General features: G+C 39.7%; 1 long non-coding RNA gene across 1 annotated transcript; it reads right to left on the reverse strand.

Annotated features, from left to right (window-relative positions):
- Positions 1–11,391: 11,391 nt before the first annotated feature.
- LOC104660571 lies at positions 11,392–13,571 on the reverse strand. The gene is made up of 2 exons (XR_747723.1): positions 13,522–13,571; positions 11,392–12,455 (listed from the first exon to the last, which is right to left on the reverse strand). It is a non-coding gene; the product is annotated as an uncharacterized LOC104660571 (long non-coding RNA).
- Positions 13,572–17,056: the final 3,485 nt, after the last annotated feature.

Here is a 17,056-nt window from a genome sequence, read left to right on the forward strand (position 1 = left end):
AGGAAAACATGACCTCACCAAATGAACTAAACAAGACACCAGAGACCAATCTTGGACAAGATCTGAAAGAATTCTCTGGATTACCAGGCAGAAACTCTTGGTTTTTTTCCCTTCCTTTCTCTGAAACAAATGGAATCTCTCTCTCACTGTCTGTGCTGAGCCACCTGAAGCTGGAGGTGGAGGGACACAAGCACCCTGTGGCCACCACCACTAGAACTATGCTGCGTCACATTTGAAGCCAGCACAGCACTGAGTCTTGCCCAGAGCCTGCTGTAACCACTCCCAGGCCATGGCTTATGTTCTCGCAAGGCCCTGAGGCTCTGAAATAAGTAACCTTTCAGACAGATAATTCAAAATAGCTGTTTTGAGAAAACTCAATTAAATTCAAGGTATCACAGGGAAGGAATTCAGATTTCTATCAGATAAATTTAACAAAGAGATTGAAAAAATTAAAAAAGAATCAAGCAGAAATTTTGGAGCTGAAAAATGCAATATGCATACTGAAGAATGCATCAGAGTTTTTTAGTAGCAGACTTGATCAAGCAGAAGAAATAATTAGTGAGTTTGAAGATAGGCTATTTGAAAATACACAGTCAGAAAAGACAAAAAAAATGTTTAAAAAATGAAGCATGTCTACAGGATCTAGAAAGCCTCAAAAGGACAAATCTAAGACTTATTGGCTTTAAAGAGGAGGTAGAGAAAACGATAGGTGTTCTTCAAAGGGATAATAACAGAAATCTTCCCAAACTTAGAGAAGGATATCCGTGTCCCAGTACAAGATGGTTATAGAACACCAAGCAGATTTAACCCAAAGGCATTTAATAATCAAACTCCCAAAGGTCAAGTATGCAGAAAGGATCCTAAAAGCGATAAGAAAAAATAAATAAATAACCTATAGAGGCACTCCAATACATCTGGCAGCAGACGTTTCGGTGGAACTGTTTTAGGCCAGGAGAAAGTGGCATGACATATCTAAAGTGCTGAAGAGAAACAGGTTTTACCCTAGAATAGTATATCGGGTGAAAATATCCTTCAAACATGAAGAAGAAAGGAAGACTTTCCCAGACAAATAGAAGCTGAAGAATTTCATCAACACCAGACCTGTCCTATAAGAAATGCTGAAGGGAGTATTTCAGTCAGAAAGAAAAAAACGTTAATGAATTTTTTAGTAGAGACAGGGTTTCATCAGGTTGGCGATGCTAGTCTCGAACTCCTGACCTCAGGTGATCTGGCCACAATAAGAAATCATCTGAAGGTGCAAAACTCACTGATAATAGTAAGCACACAGAAAAACACTGAATATTATAACACTGTAACTGTGGTGTGTAAAGTACTCTTACCTTTTTTTTTTTTTTGAGATGGAGTCTCGCTCTGTTGCCCAGGCTGGAGTGCAGTGGCACGATCTCGGCTCACTGCAAGCTCCGCCTCCCGGGTTCACGCCATTCTCCTGCCTCAGCCTCCGGAGTGGCTGGGACTACAGGCACATGCCACCATGCCTGGCTAATCTTTTTGTATTTTTAGTAGAGACGGGATTTCACTGTGTTAGCCTGGCTGGTCTTGATCTCCTGACCTCATGATCCGCCCCCCTCGGCCTCCCAAAGTGCTGGGATTACAGGCATGAGCCACTGTGCCCAGCCTAAGTACTCTTATCTTAAGTAGAAAGACAAAAGAAGAACCAATCAAAAATCGTAACTACAACGACGTTTCAAGACATAGTACAGTAAGGTATAAATAGAAACAGCAAAAAGTTAAAAAGCAGAGGTGTGAACCTAAGGCATAGAATCTTCATTAATACTTTTCTTTTTGCTCCTGTGTTTGTTTATGCAAACAGGGTTTAGTTGTTATCAGCTTAAAATAATGGGTTATAAGATATTATTGGCAAACCTCATGGTAACTAACACCAAAAAACATATAACAGGTACATAAAAAATGAAAAGCAAGAAACAAAATCATATAACCTGAGAAAATCACCTTCACTGAAAGAAAAAAAGGAAAGAAAGAAAGAAGGATGAATAGATCACAAAACAACCAGAAAACACGTAACAAAATGGCAGGAGTAAGTCATTACTTATCAATAATAACATTGAATATGAATGGACTAAACTCTCCAATCAAAAGACAGAGTGGGCCGGGCACGGTGGCTCATGCCTGTAATCCTAGCACTTTGGGAGGCAGAGGTGGCCGGATCACCTGAGGTCAGGAGTTCAACACTAGCATGGCCAACATGGTGAAACCCCGTCTCTACTAAAAAATACAAAAATTAGCTGGGCATGGTGGCGGGTGCCTGTAATCCCAGCTACTCTGGTGGCTGAGGCAGGAGAATTGCTTGAACCCAGGTGGCAAAAGTTTCAGTGAGCTGAGATCGTGCCATTGCACTCCAGCCTGGGCGACAAGAGTGAAACTCCACCTCAACAACAACAACAAAAAGACAGAGTGGCTGAATGGATAAATGACAACAACAAGAAGAACCAATTATCAGTTGCTTGTAGGAAATACACTTCACTTGCAAAGATACATACAGCTTGAAAATAAAGGGATGGAAAAATACGTTCTATGCCAATGGAAACCAATAAAAAGCAGGAGTAGCTATACTTATATCAGACAAAATAGATTTTGAGATAAAAACTGTAAGAAGAGAGCAAGAAGGTCACTATATAACGATAAAGGAGTCAATTCAGCAAGACGACATAACAATTACTATTTGAGCTAAAGAGAGAGATAGGCCCCAATACAGTAATAGCTGGAGGCTTCAACACCCTACTTGCAGCACTGGACAGATCTTCTAGGTAGAAAATCAACAAAAAAACACTGGACTTGTTCTGCACTATAGACCAAATGGACCTCATAGATATTTACAGAACATTTCATCCAACAGCTACAGACTACACATTCATTTCCTCAGCACATAGATCATTCTCAAGGATAGAGCATATGTTTGGTCATAAAACAAGTCTTAAAACATTAAAGAAAAACCTGAAATAGTATCAACCATCTTCTCTGACCACAATGGAATAAAACTAGAGATCAATAACAAGAAAAATTTTGGAAACTATACAAATACGTGGAAATCAAACAATATGCTCGCAAATGACCAGTGGGTCAATGAAGAAATTAAGAAGGAAATTGAAAAATTTTTTGAAACAAATGGTAATGGAAATACAACATCCCAAAACCTATGGGCTACAGCAAAAGCAATACTAAGAAGTTTATAGCTATAAGTGCCTACATCAAAAAAAAAAAAAAAAAGAAAAACTTTAAATAAACAATCCAACGATGCATCTTAAAGAACTAGAAACGCAAGAGCAAACCAAATCCATAATTAGTAGAGGATACGAAATAATAAAGATCAGAGCAGAAATACATGAAATCGGAATAAAGAAAACAATACAAATGATCAATGAAACCAAAAGTTGGTTTTCTTGAAAAGTTCAACAAAATTGACAAACCTTTAGCCAGACTAAGAAAAAGCAAGGAGATCCAAATAAATAAAATCAGATATGAAAAAGGAGACATCACAACTGATACTGCAGAAATTCAAAGGATCATCAGAGGCTATTATGAGCAACTATATGTCAATAAACTGAAAAGTCCAGAAGAAACGGGCAAATTCCTAGAGACATACAACCTACCAAGACTGAGCCATGAAAACATACAAAATCTGAACAGACCAATAACAAGTAACAAGAATGGGGAAAAACTGAAATCCTGTCCTCTAAGATTTGGAACATAACAAGGATGTCGACTGTTATTCAACATAGTCCTGGAAGTCCTAGCTGGAGTAATCAGACAAGAGAAATAAAGGGCATCCAAATTAGAAAGAAAGAAGTCAAACTATCCCTTTTGTAGATGATATGATCTTATATTTGAAAAAACCTAAAGTCACCATAAAAAAATCTATTAGGACTGATAAACACGTTCAGTGAAGTTGCAGGATACAAAATCAACATAAAAATCAACAGCATTTCTATATGCCAACAGTGAACAATCTGAAAAAGAAATAAAAGTAACCCTGGCCGGGCGCAGTGGCTCACGCCTGTAATCCCAGCACTTTGGTAGGCCCAGGCGGGCGGATCGCGAGGTCAGGAGTTTGAGACCAACTTGACCAACATAGTGAAACCCCATCTCTACTAAAAATACAAAAAATTAGCTGGGTGTGGCCGTGGGCGCCTGTAATCCCAGCTGCTTGGGAGCCTAAGGCAGGAGAATCACTTGAACTTGGGAGGTGGAGGCTGCAGTGAGCCAAAGATTGCGCCACTGCACTCCAGCCTGGGCGACAGTGCAAGACTCCGTCTCAAAAAGCAAAAACAAAAACAAAAAAAGTAATCCCATTACTAATAGCCACAAATAAAATTAGTAACTAATCAAAGAAGTGAACAATCTCTATAATAACAACTATAAAACACTCATGAAAGAAATTGAAGAAGACATCAAAAACGTAAAGATATTTTATGTTCATGGTTTGAAAGAATCCATGTCATTAAAATGTCCGTATTACCCAAAACAATCTACAGATTCAGTGCAATCCCTATCAAAATACCAATGACATTCTTTCAGAAATAGAAAAAAAATCCTAAAATTTATGTGGAACCACAAAAGACACAGAATAGCGAGAGCTATCCTAAGCAGAAAGAACAAAACTGAAGGAATCACATTAGCTGACTTCAAGTTATATTACACAGCTATAGTAACCAAAGCAGCATGGTGCTGGTGTAAAACCAGACACAAAAACCAATGGAACAGAATAGAGAACTCAGATACAAATCCACGCACCTACAGGAAACTCATTTTTGACCAAGGTGCCAAGAACATACACTGGGAAACAATGTCTTCAATAAATGGTGGTAGGAAAATTGAACATCTATATGTAGTAGAATGAAACTAGACTCCTATCTCTCACCATCTACAAAAATCAAACCAAAATGAATTAAAGCCTTAGATCTAAGAGCTCAAACTATGAAACTTCTGCAAGAAAACATTGAGGAAACTCTCCAGGACATTGGTCTGGCAAAAGTTTCTTGAGTAATACCTCACAAGCACAGGCAACCAAAGCAAAAATGGACAAATGGGGTCACATCAAGTTAAAAAGCTTCTGCACAGCAAAGGAAACAATTAGCAAAATGAAGAGAGAACCCACAGAATTGGAGAAAATATTTGCAAACTACCCATCTCACAAGGGATTAATAACCAGAATATATAAGGAACTCAAACAATTCTATCAGAAAATAATCTGATAAATTTATTTAAAAATTGGCAAAAGATTTAAATAGACATTTCTCAAAATAAGGTATACAAATAGCAAACAGGTATATGAAAAGGTGCTCAACATCATTGATCATCAATGATGAGATGCAAATCGAAATGCAAATCGAAACCACAATGTGATATAATCTCTTTCCAGTTAAAATGGCTTATACCCAAAAGGCAGGCAATCACAAATGCTGGAGAGGATGTGGAGAAAAGGGAACCCCCTGCCACTACACCGTTTGTGGGAATGTAAATTAGTACAACCACTATGGAGAACAGTTAGGAGGTTCCTCAAAAAACTAAAAATAGAGCTACCATATGCTCCAGCAATCCCACTGCTGGATATATACCCAAAAGAAAGGAAATCAGTATTGGAAGAGATATTTCCCATGTGTGTTGCAGCACTGTTCACAATAGGTAAGATTTGGAAGCAGCCTGAGTGTCCATCAAAAGATGAATGAATAAAGAAATGTAGCGGTTATACACAATGGAGTATAATTCAGCCATTAAAAAGAATGAGATCCTGTCATTTGCAACAACATGGATGGAACTGGAGATCACTATGCTATAGTGAAATGAGCCAGGCACAGAAAGCAAACATCACATATTCTCAATTATTTGTGGGATCTAAAAATCAAAACAAACTCATGGACATAGAGTAGAAGGTTGGTTACCAGAGGCTGGGAAAAGAGTGGGGGATTGTGCGGGAGTTGAGGATGGTTAATGGGTACAAAAAAATAGAAAGAATGAATAGGGCCTAGTATTTGATGGCGCAATAGCGTGTCAATAATAATTCCATTGTACATTTAAAATAACTGGAAGAGTATAACTGGATTGTTTGTAAACCAAAAGATAAATGCTTGAGGGGATGGATACCCCACTTTACATAATGTGATTATTACTCCTTGCATGCCTGTATCAAAACATCTAATGTACCCCATAAATATACACACCTACTATGTCCCCACAAAATTAAAATTAAAACATTTTAAAAATTCCAAAAAAGTGTAAGTTGCAAACTGAATGTTTTTAGGCATGATTTAAACTGTGAAGAAAGCAATTTCTTTTTTTTTTTGACATAGAGTCTCACCCTGTGGCTGGAGTACAGTGGCACGATCTCAGTTCACTGCAACCTCTGCCTCCCAGATTCAAGTCATTCTCCTGCCTCAGCCTCCTAAGTAGCTGGGATTACAGGAGCCTGCCACCACGCATGGCTAATTTTTGTATTTTTAGTAGACATGGGGTTTCACCATGTTGGGCTGGTCTTGAACTCCTGACCTTGTGATTCACCCACCTTGGCCTCCCAAAGTGCTGGGATTACAGGTGTGAGCCACCACACATGGCAGAAGAAAGCAGTTTCTATATTGGAAGAATATGGACTAACTATACAAAGGATGAAATTCCTTAAGAGAAAAGGGTGAGTGGAGGAACAAAAAATCATGCACAGCACTGAAGAGCGTATTTGGTCATCTGCTTTGTCACCATCAGATAATGGAATCAGAGGATAAGCATCGTGATGCATCATACAGAGTCTCCTTTGACATACAGTTATGAAAATGGGGATGGCGTTTCATTTCCTGAAATGCATCAATGCGGGTTAGATAACTCATGAAATGTAACTTCAGTTTTCAGGACAAGGTTTTAGTGAACAAGACAACCTAACATATTATTTTGTTAATTTTAAAAGCTTTTCCCCCAATAGAGGTGCATACATTGTTTAAGCAAGTCAATAGGAAAAAAAAAAAAAAAAAACCCAACTGTCAATAATAGGTTATTTTAGAGACATAGCAGAAAGAGTACAGCAGCGTTCTTCCAACTGGAAGCTGAGGACATTGGGGTAAATTAGAACAGAGGAAATATTTGGGGTAGGTATTTGGAAGGGACAGTGGTGGATGGCAGTTTTAGAACAGAAGATCGCTTAAAGGGACCTAGGAGGGTCTTAGGTTGGCAGAATCGTCAAGGTGACCCACGCGTCGGGCTGGACGGCTCCAAGAGAGGCAGATGAAGCACATGGACACGTGAGAGTTCTCATCTTCTACTGGCAAGACAGGGCTCACAAAGCCACAGCACCCATGGTGGGGTTGACACACCTATAGTCTTTCACAATGAAGACAGAGAAATAAGCACATACATTTTTATCCATATTATTTTACTATTATCATTGTCATTTGGCTGTGAGACTCCATGGTGTATTGCATAGCTGTGGAATCTACTGCCAGCTTTCAAGTTCTGGCCCCACCTCTTCCTGCGACAAATTACTAAATCTTTCAGTCTGTTTTCTCACGGGTGCAATGGGACTGTAAAACCAGGGCTGTAACAAGGATGAAATGAACTAACATTTGTAAAGCACAGAGCCCATGTAACTGCTATTATTTTGTTTATTCTTATTACGTATAAACTTATTATGTATAAATTATACATTTGGCATAGTACATATTTTATGTATTATACCTACATAAACAGTTGATGTATCATACTTACCATTAATTTTGTGCTCTGTTCCAGTGTAGGGTTATGATTACATACGGACTTTTTACATATTCAGAAGCGCTGACACTGGGCTCTTACTTTTAACTTTTTGTGAAATTTGGTGTGATAGGGTCTAAGTTTTGCTAGTGTTTAAATGTTGAAATATACATTTCATAAGGAAGGAAGGAACATATGCTTTTGTTCATTTAATTTTATTTGAATTTTGAAAAAATATCTTAGATTTTCTTTTTTAATATTCCTTCAGCTATCATTCAACACGTGTCTATTGAGTGCTTCCTGTGTGCCAGGCACTGTTCTAGATGCTTGGGAGACGGAGATTCCTGCCCTCCTAAAACAATTCTGAAAAGCTAAAGAACAACTTGGTAGCTTATTTTATTTTATTTTATTTTTGAATGCGGTCTTCTTTTATTTTTGCACAATTAGAATGTCACATCATCTCCTCAAAACCATTAAAATCCTAGAAGAAAACCTAGATAGTTTATTTTTTATAAGCAATTTCCCAGATATTGGGCCTCAAAAAATTCTGGGGGTGGGGGGGTGCTGGGTGCAGTGGCTCATGTCTATAATCCCAGCACTTTGGGAGGCCAAGGTGGGCAGATCGCTTGAGGTCAGGAGTTCTAGACCAGCCTGGCCAACATGGCAAAACCCCCTCTCTACTAAAAATACAAAAATTAGCTGGGCTTGGTGGTTGCCTGTAATCCCAGCTACTTGGGAGGCTAAGGCAGGAGAATTGCTTGAACCTGGGAGGTGGACGTTGCAGTAAGCTGAGATTGCGTCACTGCACTCTAGCCTGGGGAACACAGGGAGACTCCGTCTCAAAAAAAAAAAAAAAAAAGTTCTGGAAGAGAACATATTTCACAAGATATGATGCATAGTTCCCTTCTCCCAAATGATGTGTAGATGTGGGATGAATGAAACCAAATCTTTATGTTGCATTTTGTGTCATAAAAGTTACCCAGATACATAGGTCATCATCAGATGCTGAAATTCAGGGTCTACCCTTGTGGAAATAAACATACAGAAAATGAGGGGTGTGAAAATAAGACAAAAAATAATCCTGGAAGATTGCCCAGGCAATAATTAAGCAAAATAATTGAAAAATATAAAAGACTTAAACTTTGTTCCAAATAAGAATAAAGCATTTTAATGAAGTCCAGGGTCCCTGATTTCTCAGTATAAAAATCAGGGATTACAGTTCATTGAAAATCAGAAGAGAAGAAAAAACCTAATGGGTATATAGTGTTTATAATCTATGCATTGCCCATATTCAATCTTATGTAATCTTCACTCTCAACTCTGAGGAGGATTTTATCTTTTTCACTTAATGGAAAAGAACAGACAATTGGAGAAGGTGGTAACTTCCCCCAGTTGTATTCCAACTGGGCTTACCCAGTTGGAATATGCTGGAGAGAAGGCGTGCACTTACCCTATTTGGTTGCAGATCCTAAACATATCTTTAACAAATAACATGCAATCCCATGGGCTCCAAAACTCATATTTGGCTCTGAAAATGACTCTTCCTCAATATATCATAGTTCTATATTCTTTTTTTTTTTTTTTTGAGACGGAGTCTCGCTCTGTCTCCCAGGCTGGAGTGCAGTGGCCGGATCTCAGCTCACTGCAAGCTCCGCCTCACGGGTTTACGCCATTCTCCCGCCTCAGCCTCCCGAGTGGCTGGGACTACAGGCGCCCACCACCTCGCTCGGCTAGTTTTTTGTATTTTTTAGTAGAGACGGGGTTTCACCGTGTTAGCCAGGATGGTCTCGACCTCCTGAACTCGTGATCCGCCCGTCTTGGCCTCCCAAAGTGCTGGGATTACAGGCTTGAGCCACGGCGTCCGGCCCATAGTTCTATATTCTTAATGCAACCATCTACCCTCAAGAAAACTTTCCCATTCTGCTTCAGGTAGGGACTGAACTAGCTATCGGGCCAGCACATTCTTCATGCGCTCAGGGATTCATTCCCCAGTCTCACTCAGCACCTTTATGTTAGGCACTCTGTTAGGTGTTGGTGATATAAAAATAAATAAGACAGAATCCCTACTCTCAAAGGGCTTACAGTATAATTGGGCAGAAGACAGTTACTTTAACAAATAATTTTATGAGATGGTAAGATAGGCCCATGTGATTATTATGAAACTCTTTCAATTTCGTTTTTTTCAATTAAATGCAGAAAATACTTATTAAGTGCCGACAGACCGTGTGCAAAGGAACTGGAGTTGCAGAAATAACCGAGCTCTGAAAAAGCAGTATACTACATAGGAAACAGTGCAATGAGGAGAAACATATTGATGCTTGCAGACTCGGCATTTTCACAAAGACAAAACTGGCTTTGCCTGACAAGATGTTTTAGGAAAACTTACCTAAAGATTTGTCCATGTAGTTTTCAGCAAGAACAAAATTTTCACTTGAGCTCACCAAGGGCTTAAGTGTCTTCCCCCAGGGTGTGCTCAGGTTGAGAGATCAACGGAGCTGTTTTCAATTAGGACAGAAGCCACAATTTGTTTGGCCCAACCAAAATTGTCAGAGTGTTATAATAAGGTGAATTCAAAGTAACTATTATCTGGACACCAATTTAGCATATTGCTGTGCCTTTTTTTTTTTGTTTGTTTTTAAGCATATGCTGCTCTAACAAAAAGGCTTGTCTAAAGGCATAAAAGGATATGAAACAGTATTTGGTTATGAATTGATATATCTCCAATCAGGAGACCAAGTAATATCCAGAACTATAAAATTAGATAAAAACATGCATGAGGTTAAGTGCAGCTACTATTAGATTATTGCTTTAAGATTACAGTTTTTTTTTTTTTCTGGATAATTAGTCCTTTGTATCTAAAGTTTTGTTTTTCATTTTAATTTAGTTTTAACTTGTGTTAACCTGTATATTGGGCATTTAAGATCATCCATAGAATTTGAAGTCACATGTCTCCATATGTTAACCAAAATAAAAACGCTAAGATGAATCTATGGAAAATGGATTTGAAAATGTCTAAGTGTTCTAGGTAAAGCTATAAACTCTGAGTACTTTTTATAGGGTTGAAAGAGTTAATCAAAAGAAGTTTTTGAGTCAGAGAAAACTCAGTTCCATCTTCATTTCTACTAAAATGAGACCTTAAATTCTATTGAAATAGAATTTCACACAATTCAGGTCAGATTTCCTATCAACACCACCTTGCGCTCTGGGACACGTCTGTCTAATTAAAGGACTTCCTTCATTAGTCATCCTGTGTCCGGCAAGCTAAATCTAATCTGTAGAGGAAAAGCAATGAGATGTTTTAAACAATGATAAGAATATCACAAATAATCAATTTCTATGGCATTACCAGCTACCTGGTCAAGAAAAAGTCTGTAAGTGCAAGAATGTATTGTAGAACTCCAGCTCGCCTACTGGGCATTGATTCTTTGCAGTGTGCATAGATTGCTGGGTTTAAAGAGAGATTCCTAATGATGCTCACCTTTAATTTTTCCCCTCAAATAAAAAGAAAGCGAGTTGCCCATAAAGGCCTCAGTATAAGCAAATGAGTGTCTTTATGGTTGTAAAGATGTATTGTGAGACTTTTCACAAAAATAGGAAACCAGCAAACTGCTTGGGAGTAATTAGACGTAATCTGATGCATGCAACCTCATAAAGGAGGAAGAGCTAATTACAATGACAATGCACCGTACTTAGAAACATATTTATTGTGCTTATTTTTAAGATGTTTACTTCACCTGAAAGAAAAGGCCTACAAAAGCATTTCTGTGTAATCAAAACACAGATCTTCTTTTACCAACCACATTTATTTCAATTTCTAAAGTTCATGGCAGACAGCATTTTAATCTACATTAACCTTTGGAATCCTTACATGTTCCAAAACTAGTGTCGCTTAAGAAAAGCACACATATTCACCGCCAGCCCTACCCACCACCTCTCTATGCTACCCCCACACTGGAGACAGAATGAAATACAACGATTTGACACAATAATTTAACCATAGGGTCCTCAAGAAAGGGCATCGACAGACTTATATATTCATTAAAGAATTAAACTTGCATTTAATCTTCAAAACTGAAACAAAACACAAAGACTCCTAGAACTTTCCCAGCACACTTTCATACACGCTGCCTTCACATGGAATATTCATTACTCTCCTTAAAGTTATACCAACTGGAACCAAAATCTACGTTGTGCCTTTAAAGTAGAAAAATGGAGATGGATTAATAATATTCTGATTATTAAGACTTCACTTTCAGTTACTAAGAAGCAAAATAAGGCAAAAAACGTCCATCCTAAACCCCAAGTTAATTTCCTTTTAATTCTATCCAGAACGTGACTTCTGTGTTATATAGAAGATACCTGAAATTAAAGTTTAAGTTGAAGGAAAAGGAAATTAGAAGAGTTAAGCAGATGATTGTAACTTTATAAGAATTCTGGGGCGATGCGTTTGTTTCTTGTAGGGCATGGCTCGTTGAGGCAGGAAACAGTGGCCGTGGTTAGGATTCTGCGCATCTCTAGCCAGTGCCGGGAAGAGGGGGGCGCACGCGCAGGTGGGCGCTTCTGAGACAGTCTGTCAGCTCCACCTGGAACGATGACAGCAGCTCCTGGCTGTCCCTGGCATTCTGACCACACAGCTTGCGGAATTCTATGTACAGTCAGAAGGAGAGGCCGTACCTGTGACCTCCCACGGCCTCCTCTGTGATGCAGCCTCCATCCTCTCAGTGGCCTGAATGCAAACCTGTTCCCTGGAGAGGGCAAATCATTGAACATATGTTTAGTCTAAAAATATAGCTTGCAAAAAATGCACTTTTGGAATGTGCTAAGACATTTCCCTACAGTAGAACCTTCTCTTTGCCCCAAAGATTTGTCAAGTGGAATTGAATGCACACACATCAACCTGCACGTTGTTGCCAGACTAGGGCCATTTCTGTGTGTTCTTGTGTATTTTGCAGAAAACGCCAGCCATGTTGAAACAAGATGCCTTACAAAAGTTGTGAGCACATTACTACTCCAGGTTTCTTCCCATAGAAGATTTAAATTTAGAACTCACTGAATTAACATTTTATTTTAAGGCACGGGAAAGATACGCAATGTGCCTTATCAATAGTTGAAATGGGATTGGAGAATATCTCTCAAGTTTATCAATTACTAAACAAAAAGATGTATATAACTTCTCCAAGATTAAATTCTTAAAGATTTAAGATGACAGACATATTTTTGTAACAAAGATCTACAATGAAGCATTGGTGGTGTTTAAAACAATGTCAAGATATGTAATAAAGACACTTTTAGAAATACCATGAGCCGAAAATTAAAACAGCAACCAGTTTTTTTTTTTAACGTGGCTCTTTGGTTTTCTTCAACATTTATATTCTCAAAGTGTGAAAACTGTAGGAACCACTCAAGAGCATCACTGAGCAGTAAGAAAAACGGGGTTTTCCATAAAGCTTTGGTACCACCTAAATCAGCCTTAGGCCAAAACCGATGACTCTGAAACAAATCAGAATTCAAACAGCCAGGCCACGCTGCTAAATGTACATGCTTACTGTGAAGGGCACACTCCCCACCTGACATATTCCACGTCTACAGAGAACCTATCAGACAGACTCAGACATGATCACTGACACCAGAATGGAGTTTTCTCACCGAATGCCACATAAATGGGAGGGACTGTAATGACACACACACACACACACACACACGCATGCACATGCTCTCTGCCTCCCTCCCTCTCTGCATGTTCTCGCGGTGAAAATAACACACGTATAATACGACAACCTGGAGAGAGCACAAACTGCTGGGAAACATTACCTTCTGTGCTGCGGAGAATTCATGAGTTTTCACCAGCTGCCTGGATCTGTCCGGACATGTTCCAGTGCTCATCCTGTTAAGACTGGCAATTAAACAGAGTATTACAGCTAGGAGACCCCAAATTTGATTCCATCCTCTTCTCCTCTTTACAGAACCCAATTTGATTTTTTCCCCACTAAAAAAATGCATGCGTAACTGTAGCTGTATACGTGTGCCTGAGTGTATGCATTTCTGATGCACCTAAGCAAAAATGACAACTCTACAATAAAACAATATGAATTCCTACCGCGAAAGAAAATGAGTTTTACAAAAGTACAAGTTCGTCATAGCTGTTTTAAACAACTGTGTGTTTAGCAATACACCTGCTTTCATATTGTCTTTTAACTGTCTCCTCTTGCTACTTAGGCTGGCAAAAGACAGTCTCGATGGTTAATCGCCGAATGTATAGAGAAATGAAACATGGACTTTTAAAAGAGTAGTAAGCTGGAAAGAAGATAAATGACAAATTAGTAAATAGGAAAGTCTTGCAAATCTATGACATGTTACAAAGAGAAAATACAAGCAGAATCTGTAAAATGTTATCAAAATACGAAAAGAACCTAGAAAAGGAGCATATTGTATGTTTATTTGAAACAATTCTTTGCTGAGATGAAACACATTTTAGCAAGGGACTGTGGGATAGGCAGATTGTCAGGGGAGCTGAAAATGCAGCAAGAATGACCAAAGTTAAGAGATCTAATGACTCATGACACCTTCCCTTAAAAATAAATCCAAACAGGGGAAAGGAATAATAAATTTTAAAATCGCTAACCGATTGGCAACCCAGATTTTGCTTTATTAGGGAGGGCAAGTAAATTTTATGTGATAGTTTGTTGTATTTAAAGACAGTGTAAAACTCTCCTTGCAAACAGTTGTTTACAGTGCGTTTTTCAGCGCCGAGCTGTTTTAAAGCTCAATTGTGCATTTTGCAGATAAAGTGGGAAAACTAACTGAAGGCTGTATTGTAAGCAGTGGTTGCCGTGGAAACCCCAGTTTCAAGAGCTGGTTCTCCATTACCACTTAATTTAGGCTTCCTAATTGCATTCCACTAAATCGGTAGCGACAATATCTGCAGAGCAAAACTGCATGCCCAGTCTAGCGCAAACCTCTTTGAAACAGGCTTTTTGAAAGCCAGGAGCTATAAAAACTCAGCATGACGTGGAGCATATGAGAAACCTGTAGTTCAAATGTACTACTGCCTGCTTTCTCATCCTTGGTAACTTCAGTGCGCTCCACACCAATCTATTAGTTCAGTCTACCTTAAAGATCATAAAGCTCTGCCATGTGGAAACTCATCTGTCCAGCAACACATTGGTGCAAAATAGATTTAATTGTACTCCCAACCCTGTATCATGTCCACCTTATTTTACTGCACACCAGCAGGTAGCCAGTGCACAGTCTCACTTCCCTTGAACTGCCCTTGCTCCACAATACGAGGAGAACAATACTTTCTCAGTTTAAATTATTTGCCACTGTTGGGCTGAGCGGAGAGCTAGACCGCCCATATGTGACCTGAAGAAGAGGCTTGTCAGAACCACTAGACATAAAAGCATTCCAATTATCGACCACACTGCTTTAATAGAGGAGGCAACTAATATGATCGTGTAAGTGACTGCACCAGTGAGGAGCTCTTCGTCACTGTCAGACTAACACTTGAGTTAAACTCTTGTAAATCAGTCACATTATGCTGCTGGTGGAGCAATAAACACAGATCTATTAGGCTTACGATTCCAGAGAGCTCTTTCTGCAAAAGGAGTTACACTGGATGCCTTATTAATATGAAATTTGCCATGTTTATTATTTTGCAATTACTAATACGGGTAACGTTGGCACATTTAAGTTGCCTGTGATCAGATTCTGAAAGGGAAGCAAATGCCTTTGGTGACCAGAGAGCAGGCCAGCCTGTCTCCATGGCAGGGCACCGCAGGGCACGGTGGGCATTCTGCGTGAGCGGCCAGTGGGAGAGGAAGTTGGCTGACTCTTGATTGACAAAAAATCCCACAATTCTCATTTCTCTCTTTAAACAACGAATGCTTTCAAGCAAAACGCCGTGCTATCTTGAAGCACAGGACTTCATGCCAATCCCCAGCGAAGCTCATCATTTCCTCACTCAGGACCTGAGGATTTGGCATCTATATTGTAGGCGAAGAGACTCTTTTGCTCCAGAGAGGCAAGTAAACAACTGCAGCGTTTTATCCTCTCCCTGGCGTGGGTGCATGTTGCTAAAGCAGCCCAGGCACTGCTGCCAAGCATTCCACTATTGTCTTCTGTCTCCCAAGGTTTCGAACGCCCCTGCCCTCCCAACGGCGGGTCTTCTGCAGGGATGAATGAGGCATTTTCCAGGACAAGACTTTATGAATGAGACAGACTGTGCATTACAAGGCAAGAGGCTCCTGTACATTTCCTGAAGAAGAAAGCCAATGTGAAGACTGCATCCCAGTTTCAGCAGCAACGTGGAGGAGAAATCAACATCGCTGACAAGATTTTGCCAGAAAGCCTCTCCCTTAGTCACGATACAAAGAGTTGATGATCGATTCAAAGGCCAGGCATATAAAAGCCCTGGACAAGGTAGATTCTAAAGGACAAATAGGTGCTCTTCCGAGGTAGTGGGGAGGGGCGCCCACTGTTGGACCATTTTAATCGACAGAAAATCAGGTGCACTGCTGTGGGTGTGGCAGCTGCAAAACATGGCAGGATTGCAGGGCATCTTTGGATGAAATATAATGACTCATGGTTCTGTGACTGAGAACGTGTGATCTCGGAGACAAAGTTTGAGCAAAATTACCAGTGAAAGTTCTGGGATGTTAGTTATCCTGAGTCAGGGAGACCTAATCGAAGTACTCCTTTCCGATGCCCTAGAGTTTCCTTAAGAAGGCCTTGGCATCAGCTTCAGGGTGTGAATACATTTCTCTATTTCTGATGCACCTGCAACCTGGGTGCTGCAAACGTTCTTTTCTGCGTGTTTCTTCTTCACGATGGATGGAGAAAAGTAAACAAGTGTGTTTTGTGCGTCACCTTCATGTTGCCGCTCTTCAGTTAAGCAAGTAAAAGCTAGCCCTTCCTCCCCAACCTTACTCTGTGCCTCTGTTCCCACAGCAAGGTTTCAACCCTATTGAAACTGTTTCAGCCCAAGTCCAGGGCCCTCAGAGATTTTTTTTTTCTCCCTGAGGGGATAAGCAGGGCTTTAAAAAGATTCTACTCCCTTTCCAAGCCCACGAAGTGCTCAGAAGCAGCCCGGAAAGGAGCCAGCAGGGAACAGTAGACTCAACCTCGTCCAAGCATCAGGTTCCTGCTAATTTCCTCTCCTGCAACCCTGATGAAATCACCTCTGATTTTATCTGTGTTCTCCCACTTTGCCACTGCTTATCTCTGATCCACCCATGGAACTAATAAAATAAAGGACTAATGTTTCCTTCTCATCCTTAACAATTAATTCTAATTCTAAAACTTCTTTGATCTCCTTCTCCATTATTCTAAAACGAAACCCCAAATCTTT

This window comes from Rhinopithecus roxellana, chromosome 17 (genome assembly GCF_007565055.1).
Source record: "Rhinopithecus roxellana isolate Shanxi Qingling chromosome 17, ASM756505v1, whole genome shotgun sequence".
NCBI lineage: Eukaryota > Metazoa > Chordata > Mammalia > Primates > Cercopithecidae > Rhinopithecus > Rhinopithecus roxellana.